We start from the raw sequence: 23393 nt of genomic DNA, 5'->3' as shown, positions 1-23393 counted from the left end.
TTAATATCTTATCAATTTACATGCAAATGAAGTTGTGTAGCTGGCTCTCAGAGTCGCTGTGTGTTATGAAGGCTCCAATTCAGAACACACTATCGCCACAGTTCACAGATTCAAATACTCTCAGACTCGGGAGGATCCTGCAACCACAGAGCTGATTCCCCTGGTCTATAGGCAAGAAACTGAGGTGAGGAGTGTCCCTTGACCAGAGTCTCACAGTGAGGCTCTTGCCAGGCTAGAACCAGAGCCCGGGATGTATTCCTTAGACCACCCTTCCCTGTCCATTTGCCTTGAAAATATTCCTCCATAAAAACGAGCAAACCACCAAGAGAAGGTCTTCCAGGACATGTATTGGGTTGCGAGGAGAAGTTTCCATCCCTACTCCCCCAAATCTGGGTCCTTCCCCCCGCTGCACCATGCAGGCTTCCTACAGTGACTTTGAGCAGAAAAGCAAATTTGTGGAGTGTTCCTCTTGCAGAATAAAGCTGCTGGGAGAAGCTCGGAGGACCAGAATTAGAAATTCTAATTATTAGAACTCTCCGAACGCAGGGAAGGACAATTTATAATTAGCACATGTCAAAAGGCCATCCCCAAAGGAGATGGATTATAAATTAGAAAACAAAGACTTTCAGAGAGGGGCTGGGGAGCAGGGCTCCTCGGCCTCCCAGCCTCCCTATAGCTCCTAATCCAATCTGCTTCCCATCCCTCCACACCCCACCCCGCCCCTCCTGCCTCTAGACAGGACATGCACCCTGGCCTCTCCCCTGCTGCCTCGCCTCAGTGTCTACCTGCTGGGGGCTCCTGATCCCCAGCCCTCTGCCTTTTGGACCAGAGGTACTGGCACTCCCCCGGAAGTCCTTCTGCACAGGGACTCTCTATTGGGGACTCAAGCAGCTTTAAACCCACGTCTTGAGCTGGTTAGTGGCTTGTCACCCCTGCTGTCGGGAGCTGCAAATAAGGATTCAAGGACTGGTCTCTTTATGGGAAGAAAGCCTCCCAAGGACTGATAATGTCATTATCTGCTGCACAGGTGCCTGGGCCAGGGGGCCTCTCCGCCAGAGCTGCTTTTGCAATTAAAGCTCCAGGCATTCCCCTCCCCATCAAAGGAACTAGGAATGGCCAGCGTGGAAGGAAAGGGGCATCTCCCTGTTCTTCCTTGAAAGACTGAATGAATGATGAATTGTCTGCTGACGTATATGCCATAAATATTTTTGAGCACTTCCTGTGTTTTAGTCACAGCATTTGCGATCACAAGGGAAAAGAAGTCAAAGATACAGGAATAAATAATGCATGACCCTGCCCTAGAGGAATTCACATTAGCACAAACTCACTGGACAGGTTAAAAAAAAATATTTTAAAGGAACACCAAGAGAACTGGCACCTCGAGGCAGCGACACCTGGCTTCCAGGAAAAGCCCTGAGCTGTATACCTTGCCTCATGAGGGTCATTTATCTTCCTTGAGCCTCCATCACCTCTTCCATGGAGATAATCCCTACCTTGCTCATCCCACAGGTGTTGCTATGGAGACACATGATAAAACACAGCGACAAGCCCTTTGGGAAATGTCTGTAACCTAGACATGAACCAATTTTTCATAACATGGAACCACTCTTCATTCTGATGCCTGATAATAAAAAGAATATCCTGTTTTCCCACATTCCCTGGTCTTACTCAAGATGGCACCCCATTCCTTGGACAAATATCCCTAGAGAAAGACAATTTATCAGGCCTCATGTGACTGTGCTTACCAAAGAACCTTCTAGACGTTGATTTATTTTCCCAGATAGTGTTGCCCATAGGAGAAAGAATGCATTTATGCATAGGAATGATTAGAAGGTTTTGCTCCAGGAGCAAATGAACTCCATTTGTTTGGTAGTGGCTGCTCAGAGCACTGTGTTAAGGATTCTGAGCCTGCTTCTAGGCTTAGCTGGAAAAAGTGTCCTGATAGATTAATGATGTGTGTGGTGAATAAGGGACAGGAGGTAGCACTCTGTCATTTATGACTTAGGCAGATGATACTCCCACTCAACCACACTCATTGTATGCATTTATAGTTGTATCCTCCAGGCATTCAAGAGTTAGCTGAATTTTGATCAATCCCCTGAATCTAACTCTTCTACATGAACTGTTAAAATTAAGTTCTCTCAGCCAGTAAAGCTACTAGTAAAGGCGTGACCTCTGCAGGAAATGGTTACCCTTAGGAAATTAGCTAGTCTCTCAGTCCCTGTTTAAATGTGCTAGCATGTCTCAATCATGTTTTCTTTTTTTTAATATATATTTTTATTGATTTCAGAGAGGAAGGGGGAAGGATAGATTATAATATCAATGATGAGAGAGAATCATTGATTGGCTGCCTCCTGCACACCCCCTACTGGGGATCGAGCCCACAACCCAGGCACGTGCCCTTGGCCGGAATCGAACCTGGGACCCTTCAGTCCACGGGCCGACGCTCTATCCACTGAGCCAAACTGGCTAGGGCTCAATCATGTTTTCATAAACTGAGAACATGTCTCACACACCTGGGTGCCATCATCTGGGGTCTGTGGAACATGAGCACTGCCACAGAAAATCACCCAGGTAGGCCGACGCTCAGACACCCCTGGCCTTGCATTCTGTGGCATTTTTCAAAGTCTTTGCAACTTTCTGCCTTCACCACTTCTCAGGAAAATCAGTTCTCTGAGTTTATCATGGCTCAGTGTAGTGGGAATTCCTCCCATTTGTCCAAGATTCACCTGCTCGAGCTTTAAAGGGGACCTCTCTCTTGGCATGCCAGCGTTTGGTGAAGCCTTCCTTCCTTGGTGGCTCTGCTCAAATTTTATAAAACTCTGTGAGTCTGCGCTGATTTCAAACAGAGCTGGGCTGCAGTCAAGGCCTGAGCGACTTATGGAAAGGAGAGCAGAGCAAAGGAGCACTGGGACCGGGCCGAGAGGGGAAGAGAACTGGCTGGTCCGGGCCCAGGAGCCGCACCAGGAACACTCCTAACACAAAGGGCCTCAGTGAGTCCTGGGGGAAGCGGGACCCTGGGGTGATCTTACATTTGCAGGTAGAACGAAGATTGCTGAGGTCGGAGGCAGCTTAGAACCCACCGTGGTTACAGATGTGGAAACTCGGGCCCCCAAAATTAACCTGTCCACGGTCCTAGTACCAGCCAGGGATAGCAACTAGAGGTAACAGCATCACAAAGTGCATGTTCTCAAGTATTTCATACATGTGCCTGTTTGCTGCTGCAGGCGGTTCCTGCCTACGTCTTCCCATAGTGTTCTCAGTGCCTACTCTGTGTCTAAAAGTCCTCTCCCTCTCAGGGCTAAAAGCCCATTGTCTCGAAATCTGCAGGTATTCCAAGTTTTTAAACTAAACGAACAAATGAAGTGATGTATGTAATTCTGCAGAAAGATGTTCAGTGCAATTCTATTTATAATAGATAAAAAAGGAACACCTAAATGAAGAATATAAGGGAAAGCGGTGAGTATCCATATCCATATTAGTCATTTATCCATATCCATATTAGTCATTTTAAAATATGCTTATAGAGTCTCAATATCACGTGGAAATACTGGTAAAAAGATGATGTTAATGAAAAAAGCAGACACTGAATTGCACATGCTCTGTGATCTTGGCATCAAAAAGAAAAAGTGCGGTAATGTTGTTGGGAGAAGGTAAATAAAACCGTCAGTCGCATGTGATCACTGGTGACTTTATTTCTGCTGCTTTGCACCCTTTTGTTCTTTGTAGATACTTTACAATGTGCCTGTAGGCCTTTCACAGGCTGTGGGAGGGACTAAGAAATGGAGACGAATGTCCACAGACAGCACTGGTCCTTGTTGGGATTTGGAAAGAGACAGAATGTGTCTCTTTTCATGAAGAGAAGTTGATGAAACAGAGACACAGGTGCTGACCAAGGAGGCAGACGCTCGCCGGTGCCCAGCTGGCCAGTCCCACTCTGGATGTTTCCAGCGCTGAGCACCCTGCGTTAGGACACCTAAACGGTGGCTCTGAGTCTTGTCTTTGAGGCTGTACTAGTTGTTTAACTTTCTTGTGTTATCTCTCTTGCTGCACTGAGAGCTCTTTGGGCAGAGGAGGGGTCCTTGCCTTACAATTCCTTGTACCTCCTCCAGAGCTAAGCCCAAAGACTGTTTCCATAACTGACACCTCAGGTCTCAGGAGATATGTGCCCACAGAATGAATGATTGACTAGGTTAAAGCAGGGAATGGCCCCATGGGGCGCCTTGGCCTTGAATGAAGACAGAAGCCGGATGTATTCCTTCAGGACCCACTGACCCAATGCCAACCAGGATGCCAATGTATGGCAACTGTGATGTTGGCATTAGTCCCCGGCAGGACTGAGCACCAGCCAATAACCACAGGGCACTCAGATACCAGGATGTGTCCCTCACTTTTCTCACCAGACCTGGGCTGGCTGCAGGCCAGTGACAGGGAAAGGCTGGCCCTGCCCGCCTCCCATCTGGCCACAAGGATCCGATTCCAGTTTCTGACCTGCGGTTGGTCTGGCACAGTGACCCAGGGCTCCAGCCGGCAAATCCCAGTCATAAAACTCTGGTCTGATCCGCTGCGACCCGCGAGGCGCCCTCCTAAACCGCAGCAGAGCGGATCATCCTCCCGCCGAGCCAGAGGCACTCAGACGGGCATGTTGACTCTGCTGCACCATTCAAGCACCAGGCAAATAGGGAAGCAGTGCCCCTCTCCGGCCAGGGCACTCAGCAAATGCAGGCCGGGGAGGAAGCCTTTAATGTACCCTGTAAGCCTAAGCCTGCCCCCAAGATGCTCACATGTGCAGACAGGGGGCTGCAGCTCCCACTCGGATTCTTTGGAAACCGTGGGGACTGCTGCAGGCTTCGCCCAGGTGCTGGCCCCGCCACCTGCCATGCACGGGTTTCACTCCCTGATAACCACACGTCCAGTAACCCAAGTTTTATGAACCTCCACTCTCCCTGTATGATGAACATATTAAGGCACACACACCACACACACACATACATAAGGAATGCATATTTCCCTCAGGGGTTGGGTCCAAGGACTTACACTTTCTGCATGTAGCAGAAGAATGAACCCCACAGCCTTGAATTAATGAGTAGATGAAAAGTGGGCTTATATGTACTACTATTTGTAATACTTTAAACAAGAAAATAAAATTTAAAAAAAAAAACTTGGTAGCCAAAAAATGGGAATGCATCTTAGTTTTTCATTCACTCTAAAAAAATGATTATAAGATTAAAAAAAAAAGTGGGCTTCTTAATGAGCTGGTCAGTTAATAACCCTAAGGAACTGGGGGCAGCAACCTAGAGAGAATCATCCTCCTCCAAACCATGCCTTTGCAAATCCAAGAAGATACTCACCTCAGGCACGATGTTACAGAAATAAATACTGAAAGTAAGAATGTCTTTGAACCTCCTAGGTGCTAGGTCGAAGCACTGGATATATATCTCACACAACAGTTGTAGAACCAAGGTATTATTCCCATTTTATGGGTAAGGAAAATGAAGATCAGAGACCATCCAAGGTCGAGAACACTGGAGATGGGATCTGTTGGGATAATGCTTCATACACATACACTGGCAAGGGCTGCTGGTCTTAGAACTGCCCTTGTTGAGCACAGCCGGGCCAAAGCCCAACCCTCCGGGGCAGAGTCGGGGATGGCACACGGAGCAGGTGGGTCCTGCAGGACTCGCTGTTCCCGGGGACCAGGCCCCAGGCAGGAAGTAATCACCCTCACTCGCCTTTTGCTCAAGTGCTCAGAAGACAGTTCCATCCTTCAATTTTATTTAATCAAAGCAAAGAATTCGTAAGAACCTGCAAGCATTCATTCATCAGGCAGATTAAATATTTGATAAGCCTGCAGTTTAATTTTTTATGGCTCAGTGTGTGCCAGGGGCCGCTCCCAGGGAGGCCACACTGTCCCTGGGTCAGAGCAGCAGCTGGCGGAGGCAGCAGGGGCAGAGGCACCATGGGCACTGCCCGGCCGCTCGCCTGCCCTGACCGCAATGAGACACTCCTCCTGGACCCCGGGGCCAAAGAGCCACAGCTGCTGTTCTCCAAATTCTTAAGGAGATGCTACCAAAAAGAGAGGTTGTGGGGAAGGCAGGCTGAGGACATCACAAGGTCAGGGAGAAGCCCGGGTGACCCAAAATGCCCGGTCCCAGAGAGGGGAGACAGCCTCCTCCTCTGTCTCTTTCCCACACATAGGATAAAGCTTCCAGACAAATGTGTGACCTGAAACAAGGGCCAAGTCACCCTGTTCATCTTCCTGACAACTAAGAGCACCAGGGACCGCCCTTGACGTTTCCCTCGGCCCTTCCAGCCACACTCGCAGGCACAGAGGTCCTCCTCACGGCTCATTAGAGTCTGCAGAGAAGGAAGAATCTGGAGGCAAGAGCGCGTCACAGCCTCAAACTCTTTCCTCCAGGCCTAGGTCTCTCCCAGACCTTTGCTGATCTTCGAGACGAAATTCCAGCAGATGGTGTCTCATCCACCCCAACATGCTCAAATCTCACGCAGCATGCTTTCAACCCTGAACTGCCCCCAACTCACTCTCATGCCCTTCCAGTGCCTCTCACCCCTTACCTTCGTCCCCCCGCCCAACCAGCATCCCCTCTCTTCCTCTCTCCCCATCATAGTAAAAGCTGGCAACTAAGCATTCAGCTGACACCCAGTCAACACCATCCAGTGAATTTCCTCAAGGTTGCGGAGGGGCCAGGAGAAGAAACGGTGACGCCCAGCAGCCAGCAGAGATTTCTGCTTTAATTTCTTGCTCATTGGCTGTGCCACTAACGGCGTATCAGAAATCTCCTGCTTCAACTCTTCTCCCATCCTCTCCCTTCCACCCTCCCAGGGGAAGGATGTCCTGGCAGTTTGCTGGAAAAGTAGAGAAATGCCACAGCAGAGCTCAGCTCATTTTTCCTGCTGTCCCTATTCATCATCGGCCTAATGAGGAGCGTGGCTGTGACACCGTTCTCACTTTATCAACGTGCGGCTCATTGAGGCCGGGGAGGAAAGCGACGCGCCTCTCCTCCCAGAGAGAAGAGCGATGGCCTCCTGCCGGGAAATACCAGGGTGGAGGGCTCTCTCCCCGGGGATCTCGGCTCTATCTCTGCTCTGCAGACACCCTCACGGGCCCGCCATACTCTCAAGGGGAGACAGGAACCTTCCGGCAACCCATGCGGCCAGCTCTGGCGGCTCTGGTAATGGATGTGTTGTCACTGGACACGGGCACGGAAAAAGTGGGTGTGGGGAAGGGAAAGCTGTTTGCCCATTTTCCTCACTTAAGAACCTGGTGAAATTATAAGCAAAGCTTATCTCCACAAGAGGTGACACGTTGCAAAACAGCACTGAAACCCTGAAGGGGAGTAGGAGATTATCTGATGTCTTGGGACAGTCACGGGAGCCATTAGCACTGTGACAAAAGGACACGCTGGACAGTCTCCCACCCCGCCTTCCTCCAGGGAACCACACAGAGTTTTCATGACTTGCAGGTGACATTTTAGTCAAGGATCAACCTCAGGACACAGGGGGAAGGAGCTGAGGACAGGATCTGGGGGGTTGGATCCAGGTGGGAGGGAAGAGAAATGGCATAGAGAGCACACAAAATGGTCCTTGGGGCAGAAAAGCCCTTTGGGACTGGTGTGGTGGGACTTCTGACTTTCTTTCGTCATTTGGGAGGAGGGGGAATATTTTCCAAGAGGGACAAAGTATGAGCCACCTCAGTAAGTAATTATCTAGAAATTTCTCATATTTGATTATTTTACAAACTAGAGGCCCGGTGCACCAATTCGTGCACGGGTGGGGTCCAGCAGGCCCGCCCAGATGGTGGCCCATCGGGACTGGCCAGCATGGAAGAGGGGCCATGGGTGGTTGGCCAGCAGCCAGCCAGGAGGGACCGCAGGAGGGCTCCAGGGCGTGTCTGGCCCATCTCGCTCAGTCCCGATCGGCCGGACCCCAGCAGCAAGCTAACCTACCAGTCAGAGTGTCTGGCCCCTGGTGATCAGTGCACATTATAGCGAGTGGTTGAGCGGCCTTAGCATATCATTAGCATATTACACTTTGATTGATTGAATGGATGACCGGACACTCAGCATATTAGGCTTTTATTATATAGGATTACAAAGCATGTTAGGCACCTTATCTCATCTGATCCTGTTAGAGGGGGGTTGTTATCCACATTTTATAGACAAAGAGACCAACTTGCCCCAGGTAACAGACCTAGAAGTGAAGGAACTAGGAGCCAGATGTCTCTGGGCCTCCTCCTTACGGAAGTTGCTACCATCCCAGGTCAATTTAATTAGTGACCAAAATAATAACTGATGCTGGATATGGACCCTTCTATGAGTTCCACATGGTGCTAAGCACTTTGAATCAGTCATTGTAGGGCGCGGCTATAGGGTTAAGCCTCAGACTGACCTATTGGCAAAGCCACAAACAAGTCCCAGCTTAGAGGACACAGTCTTCTTAGCATAATTAGAACCAAAAAAATGAGTTCGCGTGTCACCTCTGACACGCGTGTCATAGGTTCGCCATCACTGACCTAGACCCAGCTTATTCTCTTTGTCTGTCATTTCTTCATCCATTCGCCGCCCTCACTCAAGCTTTCGAACCCTTGGCTGAGCTGGCTCAGCCCAAGTCATCTCCTATTTCAATCCTCACACTAAAGTTGGGAGAGAGGTGCTACAACCCTCAGATGAGAAAACCAAGACCCTGGGCCATTAGTAACTTACCCAAGGTCACAGAACCAACAGGTGCCGAACCAGGACTCAAACCCAAGCTCCTGCCAGTGTATCTCAGGGGTCCCCAGTTCTGCCTGTGCATCAGGATCACCTGAAAGGCTTGTGACGGCGTGCTGGGCCCCACCCCCAGGCTGATTTTGGCATCTGAGGCAAGGCCTAAGAATTTGCATTTCCCAAAGCTCCCAGGTGATTCTCACGCTGCAGGTCCGGGGACCCCACTTTGAGAACCACTGCTTTCTCTAACACTGCCTCCTGTCACCCATCAGCTAACAGGTCCACCCTGTCAGAGATGTGATGAAACAAGGTGTGCACACAAGGCATGACTGCAGGAAGCGACCTGCCCGTGCACAGAACAGCTCTCTTGAGACGCGTCGCCATAAACGGAGCACACATCACCCACTGAGACACGCAAGCACCATCGGCATCGCATACACATCAATTGAGGGATGTTCTACGCCATTTACACTAACACTCACTCCGCTCCTCATCTGGACCACCCCTACTGAAAGGGATCCTGACATCCATTCCCCAACCATCAAAGACACCTTCTGCATTAGCACGGAGAGCACTGCAGACGAGCAGCTCCCATCAGTGCACGCCCTGACATGTGTCTGCGTGAGCATCAGGTGCGTTCTGCCCTAGCATTACATACATATAACTAGACACAGAAATAGTCACCTTAAAGGATAACAAAAGTAAGAAGAAAAGGATGTTTTAACGTTTTCTTCCCATCTTCGCAAGAGCAGCTTGGGGCGCCCCACTTTGGAGACTGCTGGTCTAGAATTCAGTGTTCCTTCTGCACAATGAACAGGTCCCCACCCGCCCCCTCGGCCCTGCTGAAGAATCGCTGTGCTCTGTGGTTCAGAAAAAGTGAGCTCTGTTTTGCTGACTATAAGCCCTGAGAGTGCACATACTGCCCCCAGCACATCACAAGTGTCCTGTAAAGACCTTTTAGCCAAAGCTTCTCGATTTTGGGGGCCACTTCTCTGAAAGAGGACAAGGAGCCCAAAGAGAAGACAGCAGCTGCCTACACCTGCCACTTCTCTTAAAGGCGGAGAGCAGGAGACCACCGCCTCGCTTATACCAGCACTGGGAGGAGAGAGCAGGGGACTGGCACCAGGCACCAGGGAGCAGGCCCAGGGATCGGCCTCCACCAGTAACTATGGATAGGCAGACACCACGTCCTTGCCTATCAAATGAGGTATAAGGTGACCAACCGCATCCTGGTTTTTGGTGTGACTAGGGTTTCCCAGAATGCCAGGCTGGCGGTACTAAACTGCAATGGCTTGTCACCCCAGATGTGAACCAGGTACAAGCCCTGGGTGAGCGTGGGTGCTTGTCATCCCCACCCTGACCTCTGATAGAAGGTGTCCCAGGAGAGCAGGAGGGAGTCTGAGGCCAATCCCTGCTGCCAAAAGCTTTGCAATTCTACCAAGGTAGAGAGAAAAATAATAATAATCCAAACCAAATTAAACATCCAGATCAGATCAGAATAGAGGGTGAGAAGAGGAGCTAACGTAGGCAGCAGTAGCCGGGATAGACTCTATGGGGAAACCAAGGTCTAGGAGTTGGCAGATTGAGCACAAATCAAAACAGACCCTTTTGTCTCCCCCACCTTCATCTTTCTCTCCTCCCTCCACTCCCTACCCCCACCCCCCAGACCTCTACTCTCAGGAGCAGAACAACAGAGGGAAAATCCAGGCTTCAAGTCTCACTGAATTTAAACCTGATGCTACCCTTTCATTTTTGGAGAGATCTTGAGACAGTTACTCAAATTCCCACAGCTTCAATATTCTTTTCTTTTAAATGGGGTCCATTATACCGCCACTTCTGAGGGTTGTTTTAAAGACTGAACGAAGTGAAATACGCAGAGAACCGTCTGCAAGCATGTGCTCCATCAATAATGACTGTTCCCAATCTTTCTTGAGCCTTCCCGGTCTGCAATGAATGGAAGGTATTTTCTACAAACACTGCTCTGCACACAGTAAGTGCTCCGCGAGTATGAGCTATTGTGCATATCTCTGTCATTAACGATGGGATGGCAGGCCTAGTTCTGCTCCTGTCTGCCACTCCTGAAGCTGGAGAAGAGGAGCGCAGGGTGTGTGGAGAGAGTCTCGCGGGGAAGCCGGCCCAGGCCCTGGGCAGAGCCCGAGGGTTCCTCCTGACCCTGTTCAGAAAAAGGAGCACTTCTCCTTTGATTTCTAGTTGGAGCTCACAGATAGCCCTGAGCAGTCACCATGGAGCAGCTTCCCTCCTGGCCTCTGGTTCTGAAGAAAGGTCCCCAGGCCTCTGCCCCCTGCTGTGAGGGCATGTTCCCTGGGGCCATGACAGGCCCAGTTCCCAGGCTAAGTAAGCATCAGCTCAGGGCCTCTTAAGGCTCTTGGAAATGAGCTTTCTAAGAGCTTGGCAGGTGAAATGTCAGCTGCATTAGAGAGGGCGCCCTCCTGCTTGAGCCGGTCTCCACTCTGGTCAGCCCCAGAAGGAGGCATATATAACAGAATCCAAGTCAGTGAGTCCACATACACCTGGGCCTGATATCCCACCACTGGGGATTCGCTTCTTTGATATTGACATCTTTTCTTGGGTAATAAATTGCATAGTTGTTGTTGTTGCCTACCATGTCCCTAAAACACACGTAATAAAAGTAACATTGAGATGCAAATTATTTGAGAAGGGCAATAATTTGAGCCCTCACCTGCAGCATCACCATCACCAGGGAACTTGTTAGAGATGCAGATCTTGGTTCCTACCCCAGCCCTGCGGAGCCAGGACTGCTGAGGATGGAGCTGGACCTTGTTTTAACAAGGCTCCAGGTGCTGCAGAAGGTGCTCAACTTTGCAAACCAGTGCCTTCATCAGAACCTTGTGCCATATGCAGTGACTGTGTTCGCTCTTGGGCCTTTGCTCAACATGCACTTATTGAGCACCTGCACAGCACAGGCCAGGTGTATCCATGGGTCCGCAGGTGGCCCACGGGTGTGCACAGATGGCAGGCAGTGTGGTAACTCCCCTAAGTAGTTATCCTCGAAGAACTTCAAAGTTTGTTCTCAGTCAACATGAAGAAAGGCCACGGCACTGAGGCATGGCCAGCTGACTGTCCTTCGGGGGTTGTCCTATGCATTGTAGGATGCTTAGCCTCTACCCACCAGATAGAAGTAACATGCCACCCAGTGATGCCAAGAGTCCCATAGTGGGGGGGTGGGGGGGTAAAATAATGCCCGATCCAGAATTGGTGGGTTAGAGGACCGAAGGTCCTGATGTCTAAGGTTCTTACCAACTTTAAAGTCAACCATTTTTGGCTTTACATGTGGATTTGTAGAAAAGATTCCTCTTAGCCCTAGCTGGTTTGGCCCAATGGATAGAGCGGCAGCCTTGGGATTGAAGGGTTCTGGGTTCGATTCCAGCCAAGGACACACACCCAGGTTGTGGGCTCAATTGCCAGTGGAGGGTGTGCAGGAGGCAGCCGATCAATGATTCTCTCTCATCATTGATGCTTCTATCCCACTCTCCCTTCTCCTTTCCTCTCTGAAAACAATAAAAATGAATTTAAAAAAAAAAAAAAGATTCTTCTTAAATATCCAACTCTATCAAGAATCTAACATAGGACGTGAGCTATCAACGTTTGATCACGTGTAAACTTTTGTAAATGTGCCCCCACCTTTCCCACCCCAGCATTCAGAAACTGGCGTAACCATATTCCAGTAAGTGACTCCAGCCTGCGATGGTCTTACAGACAGCAATGATTGGATAGTGCCCCAAAATGAAATCACCCCACCCCGATGGAAAGTGATGATGATTAGAACTTCTCAGGCAAACAGTTTTTATTGGCTTAACACTAATATAACTACTACTACAAATACCTATAATGTGCAGAGTGCCTACTACACATCAGGAGCTGGCTAAGCAGGGTGCATGCATTATGTGATTTAATCCTCACCACAGCCCTGGAGGCTATGCTTAGTCACAGGTAGTAGTTGAAAAAGTAGGTTCAGAGAGGTTAAGCCATATGCCCAAGGTTACAGAGCCCGCCTACCTCCACAGCTTGTGTTCCTTCCACTGTGAGAACACTCCATCACACACAGCTCCCACAGGGCGAGGAAGCTCCCTTTGCCCTGGGCCTCCATTGAGGGTAAAACACTCAGAGGCTTTCCTGTCCAGGACCCAGATCTCTGGGGACCGTCCAAGGCCAGCAGGCCCAGTACTGCAGCCAGGGTGTCAGGGATGCATTCTCTCCTTGGGCCACACAGAACCCCAGGCCTTATGGGGCCACACACATACTGCACACTACCTTGTACATGTTTCCTGACCTTGTTTTAACCTTGAAACACTCTTTGTAACTCCGTGCGTGTGCGCGCACACGCGCGCGCTTGTGTGTGTTTAGCAAGCACTGCTAATTCCCTTTGTTCTGTAACTTGCTCTAAGGGTACCCACATTCCCTTTTGTATTATCAGCGAATGGAGAAATGATTGGTTTGAGTTGCCTGGTAGCCCGGCCAGGAGCAAGGGCCTGGCACATCGTGCCCGTGCCCTGTGTCTGGGGCACCTTGAGCAGGGCTGCCCTGCTGTTCTGCGGCCCACTTTCCCCCTTGGCCAGCGTGCTGAGCAAGATGCCCCCATGGTGTGATATTATTACCTGGTACACCCAGGAATCAGGCCACTGCTACAATGAGGCCACCCTGCCCCCCAAGATTCTTAAAAATTCTCCTTGGGGCAGGACACCAGGCAATGTAGGGCAGCCACCGCTCCAGTTTGCAGAGGGATGGAGGATGGAAGAGGGCATCGGGGGGTGAGCGGGTAATCACTTCTCTGGGACACCCAGCAACGACAGAAGGAACCACAGAACAAGAAGGCGCAAACTGTGGGGGAAATGGGTGTAAACTCACACACTCACACACACACAGCACACACACGCACACACACGCACACACACGCCAGGGTGTCTAATTTTAGTAGCCAATCACCCCAGCAGGGCACTTTACAAGCAGTTATTTTGAGAAATGCTATTAGCCACTGGGTTATTTTTAATGCCCCTTGTGGGATAGGCATTTGTGACACAAACAGCAGCTGAAAGGCAGTAAACTCAGAGCCTTGGATATACTCAGGGTGTAGGGCCACCCTCCTCGGACAGCAGATGGAGGGGATGGGTGAGCACCCCACGCCCTGCTTTGTGACAGCGCTTGGTTCCCAAGGGACGGGCACCAGGACTTGAATGAATGAGACATCCTAACAGCCAAGCTGCTGACGGGCCACGACTCGGAAATGATCCCCATGATCATGACTCCCTTGGGATCTCCGCACAGCCCACAGGCCACAATCCTACCCGAAGTCCAACCCAACTTCCTCAACTCAGCGTTCCCACGGAGACCTGCTCCTGCCCCCGGTCCCGCCGCCCTTCACTCTCTGCTTCCTCCTCCTCCTGGTGCCCACGATGACCTTTCACCTGAACCCCCTCTCACCCCCCTAATCCAGCCCACACTGAGCTCGCTCTGTGAACACCTACAATGGAAGCTGCCTCGCCTTCGGGGCACTGCACATCCAAGCCTCCTGTGGTCACCCGCGCACTCACCCCACGTGGAGAGAACTGTGCCAGTTACCGAGTGCTTACGAAGAGCCAGGCATCTGCCAGCCCTTTGCAACGCTCGAGGAGTTCTCCCAACCGTCCTAGCTGGCACCCTCATCCCAACTGTAAAGATGAGGAAACTAAGGTACAGAGACATCGAAACCCAGCTCCACCGCACCTTGGCACCTCAGACAGCTCCTTACAATGCTCTGTGCCCAATCTTTCCCAGGGTTCCCGTGAGGATGAAAGGGGCGAACGAACGCTTTAAATGTGCCTGGTGCACAGCGGGCCCTGTCGATGGGTCAGCTCTCTGCACTGCAGTGGAGGGAAGGGGCCAGAGTACTTTAGCCTAGCATTCACCGGTGCCTGCAATGTCCTGTGTGCTATGCTGCTGCTCACAAAAACCGTATAAAAGTTTACAAAGAAACTGAGTTAAGAGACCTGAAATCATTCCCCTAAGGTCAAAGCCAATCAATGGAGATCTGAACCGATGGTTGAACACAAGTCTGCGTGAGTTTTAACTAGAATCTTCTGTTGCCTGTCTTGTCTCTCTGGAAACCGTGATGTGACATTTCCCTCCGTTCCTGGCATGGGGCAGGCCCTGCAAAGGAAGTCAATATCAAGTCTAGGTTTCTGGCAAGGCTTTCTAAATGAGGGACCCTGACTGTAGGCCCTCCCAGGGCACCCCTGGCTTATCGCCCCCTTCTGCGCCTGTGTCCGGGCTGGCACAGTGCTCCGAAGGCAGAGGAAAGGGGGCAGAGCTCCCAGGAAGCCTCCCCGAGGGCCAGGCCTGGTGTCCCAATGGCAGCAAGCTGCCCAGGGGGACCCAAAGCCTGAAGGTCAGGAATTTGGGACAGGCAGAACATGCCACCGTGCGCTGGAGAAGAAGTCCAAATTGTAAGGCATCAAGTGTGAGCTGGAGACAGGATGACAGGGAGAATGTAAGCCCCATCGCGCAAGTACGTGTGAGTGAATGGAGTGTGTGGCTCCATTTCAGGCACCAGGCAGATTTATAAAGCTCATCGCCCTCCTCGAGTTGCCGGCAAAAGGCCACGTGTTTAACGCCATGTCTGGGAGCCCGGGGTGGCAGCGAAGAGGTTATCCCTGTCCCCGGTGGCTCGTGGTCCTAGCCGAGGGCCCAAGACTGACACCTGTGAAACGCTGAGGGCACCATCACACACAGAACTCTGATACGGTGCCAGTCGAGGTACCATGTTTGTTGTGAACTTACTATGTGCCAGGAACCCCTGTGTTTAGTTCTGCTTGTGAAACACTAAGCTGACCACTCTACCAGAGTCTGGGTTTCCTCCCTTGCATAGTGAGGACACGGATAAAACATCCCACCGGCCGGCTGAATGAGGCAGGAGGTAAACTCGGTGCAAATGCTGGCCGACCCTGAGCAAGGGTGAGAGGTCTGTGCCCTCTGGGAGCTTGTCAGTTTATAAAGGGGATGAAATCTAACCTGAGAAGGCAATAAACACAGCCGAGGGCTGGCGGATGAAATGCGCAGATGGCAGTACCCTCAGCAGAAGGGGATGGAGGGCTGTGAATCCCAAAGAAACGCACCACATGGCATCTGACTTTCAAAGGCAACCTCTGTTCAATCTCAGTATCTCACCAACCAGACCAGGAGCTCCCCAGCAACCAGGTCCCAGACTTCGCTACCCAGCCCCTCCTGAGCCTCCTCTGCCTCGTTCCCTGTGGTTTCTCCCCGAAAGCTGCCGGTCTCGAGAAATGTCCCTGCCCAGGAAGCTCGCTGGCACCCAGGCTGGCGAGGCCATCTGCCGAGGTTCTCGGCGAGCATCAGTCTGATGAGAAGCAGAGCCCTCCTCGCAGGCCCGAAGCCCAGCCGCAGAGGGAGGCACACGAAGCATCTCCCATGCAGCTGTGCCCCCCGACCACACCGCCTGGCCAGCCCTGGTGCCATCCTGGGCCCCAGACTCTTCCCTGCCACCTCAGTGCCAACACCAGGGGACAGGACTTCCAGGTACGAGAGCACCTCATGGCTGTTCTAGAGAATATTCCAGAAAAAGCGCCCTTCAAAGAAGAGATCTGAGCTCTTTGTCAGGCCAGTGGGCACAGAGCAACACCACGTGTACTGAGGACTTGATCTCACAACAGCGCTGTGAGGTGCCAGGAACACTCCTATTTTACAGGGAAGGTGACCACAGTTCAAAACCACCAAGGGAGTGTCAAAACACAAGGTGACTAGCGCACCATGCCACCCTCTGCCCCACCAGGGGCACATTTCCCCCCTCCTGCTGTCTACTGGCTGTCGGACCTGGTGCCCCGTGGGCACCTCAAAGTCAACCTCGCCGAAGTTCACCTCATTGTCTTCCCCTCCTCAAATTTCCCGCTCTCCTCACCAGCCCTGCCCCCTGCGCTTGCTCTTCCTGTATTCTTTCTCCTCACTCGGTCATTGCCATCTGCTCTGCTGACCAGACAAACAAAAGGTCTGTGCAGAGGCCCAAGCATGGCAGCGAGCAGCATCAGACAGCACACCTCACACTGGCCTGGGGAGCTAAGTGCTGATCTGTACACGTCCTCCTGTTGGCTTCTGTCCTCTCACCTGGTAAAACCCTGCAACCTCCTTTAATGAATTTTCTCAAGCAGCCAGTGCTTTAGGGTCAACTGTCATTTACGAGTAATCACAGTCCAATGGGGAAAGAGCATCCTTTCTTAGCCTGGGAGCGAAGGCCATTTGTATATCACATGTGATGGCTCTGGAGTGTAAGTACCTTGGTAAAAATGACTGTCCATCAGGTAACCCTAAAGGACGCAACGGTGCCTAATGCCAGACACAGGTGGAGAGAAGTGATACACCCATCTCGTGACCCTGAGGGCGAGTGAGGCACGCTCTGTATGCCTGACCCTGCTCCCCTCACCTCCTGGCGATGAGCCAACGCCACAATGAATCAATGACACCACATACCCCCGCCTGAGTTCCAGAAACCCCATCCAGGCTCCTAAAACCCAAGTTCCCAGCATGAGACCGTGTGGGGGATCTCTTGAAGAACCACTCTTCATTCTAAAGTATCTTTTTCTCCTAAAAGAGAGCAGAGTTTACCCTGACCTACACGCCCAGGACCAATGCCACCGAGTCACAGAATCTGAGGCTGCAATGGCCTCATCCAACTCAGTGTCAAATCCAGAGGCCCCGGTCTCCTTCTGCAAAGTAAGACCTGAGATCTGAGTTGGGGAGAAAGGCAGAAAGAGGGAGGAGCACCTCGTAGGTGAGTGGAGGAGAAGTCAGGAGGAAGTGGGCACTTGTCTCCCATCCCCACACGCAGGAGCATGGGCAGTGGGGGGAGAAAGGCTTTGGAGGGAACTGTCCCTTTATGAGTCGCCATGGCAACATGAGCAGAGGATGGTAATGCCTTTCTGCCCAGATTCCTATTGACATAACCAAACGAGCCCGCAAGCCTGGGAAACGTGCAACAGCTCCAAAACCTAGGAATGGGTGCCATCGCTGTGTCAGAATCCTAAAAGAGCCTCTCTTTTTTTTTTAAGTGATGAAGGGAGAAGGCAGTGAGGCCCCTTGGGCAGCCTCACTTTGTGCAGAATGGTTATGCAACGAGGAGCACAGGCCGCTGAAGAAGAGACATCAGAGCTGCCTAGATGGGGAGGACTGAACGGGACAGAGAGCCAGGCACGGGGGTGTGAAGCTGCACCCACCAGGCTCCTTTTGTCACTGAGCGTCCACGGCAGCATTTGTCATCAGCAGCCCTGGGAGGGCCAGGAATCACATGGCAGGAGCACCAAGGAGTAAACTAGCTGGGGGCAGGGCCTTGTCCCTGACGTGGCAGGTGGCAGCTCCAGTAGAAGGACAAGTTCAAGCACAGTTTGTACCTGGCATGGTGGCCAGGTCAAACAGCAAGCCACATGCAAACAGTTGGCTCATGGTGTAATGGGTTCACCAAATGCAGAGAAGCAATAACACGGGGATTAAGTTTCCCTTCTGGAACAACTCATGGCTCGAGGTCACCGGCCCCGCCTTACAGTTCGCTGGGTCCTGTAAGTCTTCACTCCATCAGCCAGCACTCGGGCGTAACAGCCAGCAGGAGCATTCTATCCGCGGGAGGTGCCCAGCAAAGGGGCCCAGGGGAATCACAACTCCCTAGGCACAGGCCAACACTGTCCCAGTTCATGGATGAAAAACACAAAACTCTCCCACCAATCAAAGACCTGTCAAATCATTCTTAAACACAAAAACCAGACAACGTAGCGCTCAAAAACAGAGATTTGAAACAGCGTTACTGGTGAGAAAGACATTTTGTCATCACGGCTAACGGCACAGGCTCTGCGGTGAAACCAGCCAGCCCTGAACCCTGGCCCCAGCACGCTCTACCTGGGAGAGGCTGAGCAGGGCTCCACCTCTGCTCATCTGTTTCCCAGTCTACAGAGTGGGGACACTCACAGCACGGCCTCTCAGACGTGTCCTAAGGATTATATGGGGTAACGCAGGCAAATAGCTTAGCACAGTGCCCACAGCATATCAAGTGTTCATTGAACAACTCTTATGATAACTGAAACATCGAGAAACCATCTACCACTGTGTCTGCAACAAAATTCAAGAGAACTTCCCCCTGAGAAAGGATGTGCCCTGAAGGACAGATTTTAGAAGCACTCCCAAAATGAAGAGGAAGAAAGATATAAGCAGAAACACAGTGAGCTTTAAGGTAGCAGGTTAAAGATGACAGAGATCAAGGACAGGCAGAAAAATCATGAAAATACAAGAAAACTTTCCAACACTAAAGACAGACCTAGGTCCGAAGGTGCGAAGGCCCACTGATTACTGTATAGTTTATGACAGCGATGGCGAACCTTTTGAGCTCGGCGTGTCAGCATTTTGAAAATCCCTAACTTAACTCTGGTGCCGTGTCACATATAGAAATTTTTTGATATTTGCAACCATAGTAAAACAAAGACTTATATTTTTGATATTTAAATGCCATTTAACAAAGAAACATCAACCAAAAAAATGAGTTCGCATGTCACTTCTGACACATGTGTCATAGGTTCGCCATCACTGGTTTATGTCATGATGAAGTATAAGCATCCACACTGAAGATGGCAGGTTACCTATGAAAGGAAATCTCAGGCCAGACTCTGACTTCTCCCCTGCAAACCTCAACCACAGGGCCAAGCTGTGGTTCCTGCTGGAAGAAACGAAGCGCAGTAAGTCAGAATGAACTTTCCAGGAAGGCTATATATTTTCCAGGAGTGAAGCTCGATAACCTTTGCCGACAAAGACTAATCAAAACAAGGAAGTCACTGATAGGGATGGTCATGGTGACAAAGGTCTGGCAATGAACGCTATGATCCATTCGGTCTAGATAATTGTGGTAACTGTGATATATTACAAATCAAAATGAAACCTAAAATTAAACTTTTTAAAGAGAAGATAAAAATGTGAAAAAGTAAAATGCAAGCATAATACAATAGAGATTTAAAATATCCAACCATACAACGATGGCATGAATGTAACATTATAGGGGTAGGGAATGAAAAGAAGGAAAAGCTGTTATCCTATAGCAGCGGTTCTCAACCTGTGGGTCGCAACCCCTTTGGGGGTCAAAGACCCTTTCACAGGGGTCGCCTAAGACCATCGGAAAACACATATATAATTACATACTGTTTTTGTGATTAATCACTATGCTTTAATTATGTTCAATTTGTAACAATGAAATTGGGGGTCACCACAACATGAGGAACTGTGTTAAAGGGTCGCGGCATTAGGAAGGTTGAGAACCACTGTCCTACAGGGTCAGGAGTCAAAAGATGCTGTTTCATTCTGCACATTAACCATGAGCAAAATATGGCTAAGGTGAGGGCGCATGGGGGAGGCAACCAATCAGTATGTCTTTCTCACATCAATGTTTCTCTCTCTCTCTCCCTCCTTTCCTCCCGAAGGCCTGAGGTGGGAGGCAGGGCAGGCTATAAGGGGTCAATAGGAGAAAAAAGGGGACATATGTAATGCTTTCAACAATAAAGATTTTACAAATAAGAAAGGAAGGAAGGAAGGAAGGAAGGAAGGAAGGAAGGAAGGAAGGAAGGAAGGAAGAAAGAAAGAAAGAAAGAAAGAAAGAAAGAAAGAAAGAAAGAAAGAAAGAAAGAAGGAAAGAAATAGGGGGGAAATATTCTTGGGTGAGGATTAACAACAAAAAAAATTTTCCCCAAGACATAAAACATTAAATTAGACAATTCAAGGGGCTTTATGTTGATAAAGACAATGATCTGGAGTGTCTAACATCAAGGACTTTATGTACTGATTAAGAACGCATTCAAACATGTAACAGCGAATTGTCAAAAATGAAAGGAGACAAGTGAGAGGAACACAACAGTAGTAGGAAGAGTTTATCAAACTGCTACCGCTCTTTCATAAATTAAACTGGCCAAGATGAAACACAATTATGAGTGATCAGAAGGATGGCACTTGTGGTAGAGACTCCAACGCGCTCACTGCACAGGTGAGGAGACTGCGGTGGGGAAGATGAGTAGAATAGAGAACAGCGGTTCTCAAAAGAGTGCTCCCGACCCATAGCATCAGCATCACCTGCAAACTTATTAAAAATTCATGTTCTCGGGCCCATCCCAGACCCAATCAGAATCAGAAAGTATGGGATGAGGCCCAGCCCTCTGGGTGGTTCTGATGCAGGTTCAAGTCTGAGAATCACTAATGCAGTGATTTTGCCCATAGGCTCCCAATGCCAAGAGCAATCCACCCCCATTTAGTCATTGCTGGGTGACTTCAGACAAGATGCTTAACCTCTCTGTGCCTCAGGTTCATCATCCATAAACTGAGAAAAGTAACAGTGCCTCCCCGCCCCCGTGCCTTTGGTCTGGCTCTGAGGATGGCACGAGGTCACGCCTGTGAAGCACTCGTGGTCCCTGCAGTGGGAGCTCGCATTATGAGCACTCTACTGCAGTCAGGATGTGCAGCGGAGCCTGCCTCAAAGCCCCTGCTCTCCTGCCTCCCAGTTCAGTGAACCTTCTTCTGTGCCCACTCCTCCTGCCTGCGCCCAGGGAGGATGTGCCGCCCCCTGACAATGAATCGATGCCATGTCATGGTTGTTTCCTCGCCTGCTGCAATAGGCAGCGCCATATACCCTCCCAGACTCTCCCCAGCTGGAGCTGACGCTGAGTGACTCATTGAGCTTGTCATTTCAGGACTCCTTCCCCTGCCCACACACTGCCCTCCATCCCTGCCTCCCAGCCCCATTCCTCCTCCCTGGTGAGTCTGCAGAGCTGGGCAGCAGCAAACCCAGACCCCAGGCCCTGCTCCCCACAGAGGAGACAAAGACGGCACACAGGGTAGCCCCGGGCACATGGCACAGGGCAAATTCTCATGTCTGTAAGCAGACCAGAGTCAGGCGTGTACTATGTGAGAATGTCCCAGAAACAGGAGACGACTCTGCTCCTCAGACAATTGTAATTCCAATCTCCCATGTGGCAGGGATGTCACTGTTGCTAAGTGTGGCAGTCTGATTAGATCAGACGCTCAAACCTTTTAGAGCGACAGGTGCCCAAGGAAATCAACCCTCGTCTGGCAGGGAGAGCCAGGAGGCACAGCGGAGCTCTGAGGCAACCCCAAGGCCACACAGCAGAACCATCAGCTTCGAGGACTAACAGACATCCGAGGACTCCACTACACAGGCTGCCATGGAACTCAACAGCTGCAGCGCCTGGGGAGAGAGAAGTCACGAGAAGAGAACTTCTACCTGGCACTCCCACTGATCATCGTGCTCTTGTCGCAGCACTTCTCTTACATGGAAAAAAAAATGCCTTCTGTGCTGCTTCTCTCACAGGTCAACGTGCCTAGGAGCTGGGAGACTGAGGCCAGAACACTGAGCAGCCGCCTCCGAGTCCTTCCTCCGGCTACTTCCTCCATTCGAAATGCCTGCCCCTCCTCCTACCTGCCCCAAATCTCCCGCATTTCAGAGCCTTAAAGCCCTCTCCTCCAGGCAGCCCTCTCTGCACACTTCATCTTGCTCTGCCCTCTTCCACCACGATGCCCTGGAAGAACCAGAGCTTGGGTTTAACCATCTACCTACCATCGCTTGTCCTCGGACTTCGGCTGTGTCTACTCTGGAAGAAGCGAGCATGGCCCCTACCGCTCTGATACCCCACGACACCAAGAAAAGGAGTAGGCCTGTCTGATGGCAAAGCCTGAACTGTCACCTCCCCAAGTTCAAATTTCACCTCTACCACTTACCCACCCTGTGCAACTGGGAAAGCCACCGAAACTCTCTGAGCCTCAGTTTTCCCACCGGAAAAAGGCAATACTACCTCCTCCTAGGTTACCACAGAGCTCCAAGCGCCCTAAGAGATATCGAGCTGAAGTCACTGTAATAAAAATGACGATGATGCTGATGATAGTGAATATCATTAGTACAGAACACATTCTTTTACATTTGGTTTGATTTGTCCAAGACCACTTGGCAACTCTATTGAAGAAGTGTAGACAGGTAAGACCTTTTTTGGCTAAAATGTTGCAGATACATCAACTCCAAACCCTCTAGGTCAGGGAAGGAGACCGGATGCTAACAGACTTCTTGGTTGAAAAATGTAATCATGAAATCCATCTTCCAAACAAAAATTAACTTAGCCACCTCAAGAAACCCAGGGAGCCTTGGCAGGTATGCTAAGTGGTTAGGACATCATCCCACACACTGAAGGGTGGCAGGTTGGATTCCCGGTCAAGGGCACGTACCTGGGTTGCAGGCTCGATCCTTAGTCCAGATTGGGGCATGTGGGGGAGGCAACCAATCAATGTTTCTCTCTCACATCCATGTTTCTCTCTCTCACATCCATGTTTCTCTCTCTCTCTCTCTCTCTCTCTCTCTCTCTCAATGGAAATAAGTGTCCTCAGGTAACGGTTACCAACAACAACAAAAAGAATATCAGGGAAGTATACAAGGAACAGTTCATAGGTGAAATTATCATCTTTTCATCGTAGAGACCAATGTCCTTTTTTGTTTAGTAATGAATATATAGAGTATACAAAGGCATCAAAGACTCACCCTATCCGGGCTGTCAAGTTTGTTGGAGAAAGAGGCCCAATTCATAGGAGAAAAATACATCACTAAACACCTGAGCGTGG

The 23393-nt window shown here is 50.5% G+C and overlaps 1 protein-coding gene across 1 annotated transcript in view; it reads right to left on the bottom strand.

Annotated features, from left to right (window-relative positions):
• Window positions 1-23393, bottom strand: part of KCNMA1 (potassium calcium-activated channel subfamily M alpha 1) — a 699960-nt gene that overhangs the window by 557495 nt on the left and 119072 nt on the right. The gene's annotated exons all lie outside the window — the stretch shown is intronic.

The sequence above is a fragment of the Myotis davidii genome, unplaced genomic scaffold, assembly GCF_000327345.1.
Source record: "Myotis davidii unplaced genomic scaffold, ASM32734v1 scaffold513, whole genome shotgun sequence".
In the NCBI taxonomy this organism is placed as follows: Eukaryota; Metazoa; Chordata; class Mammalia; order Chiroptera; family Vespertilionidae; genus Myotis; species Myotis davidii.
This window is presented reverse-complemented; position numbering and strand designations above follow the sequence as displayed.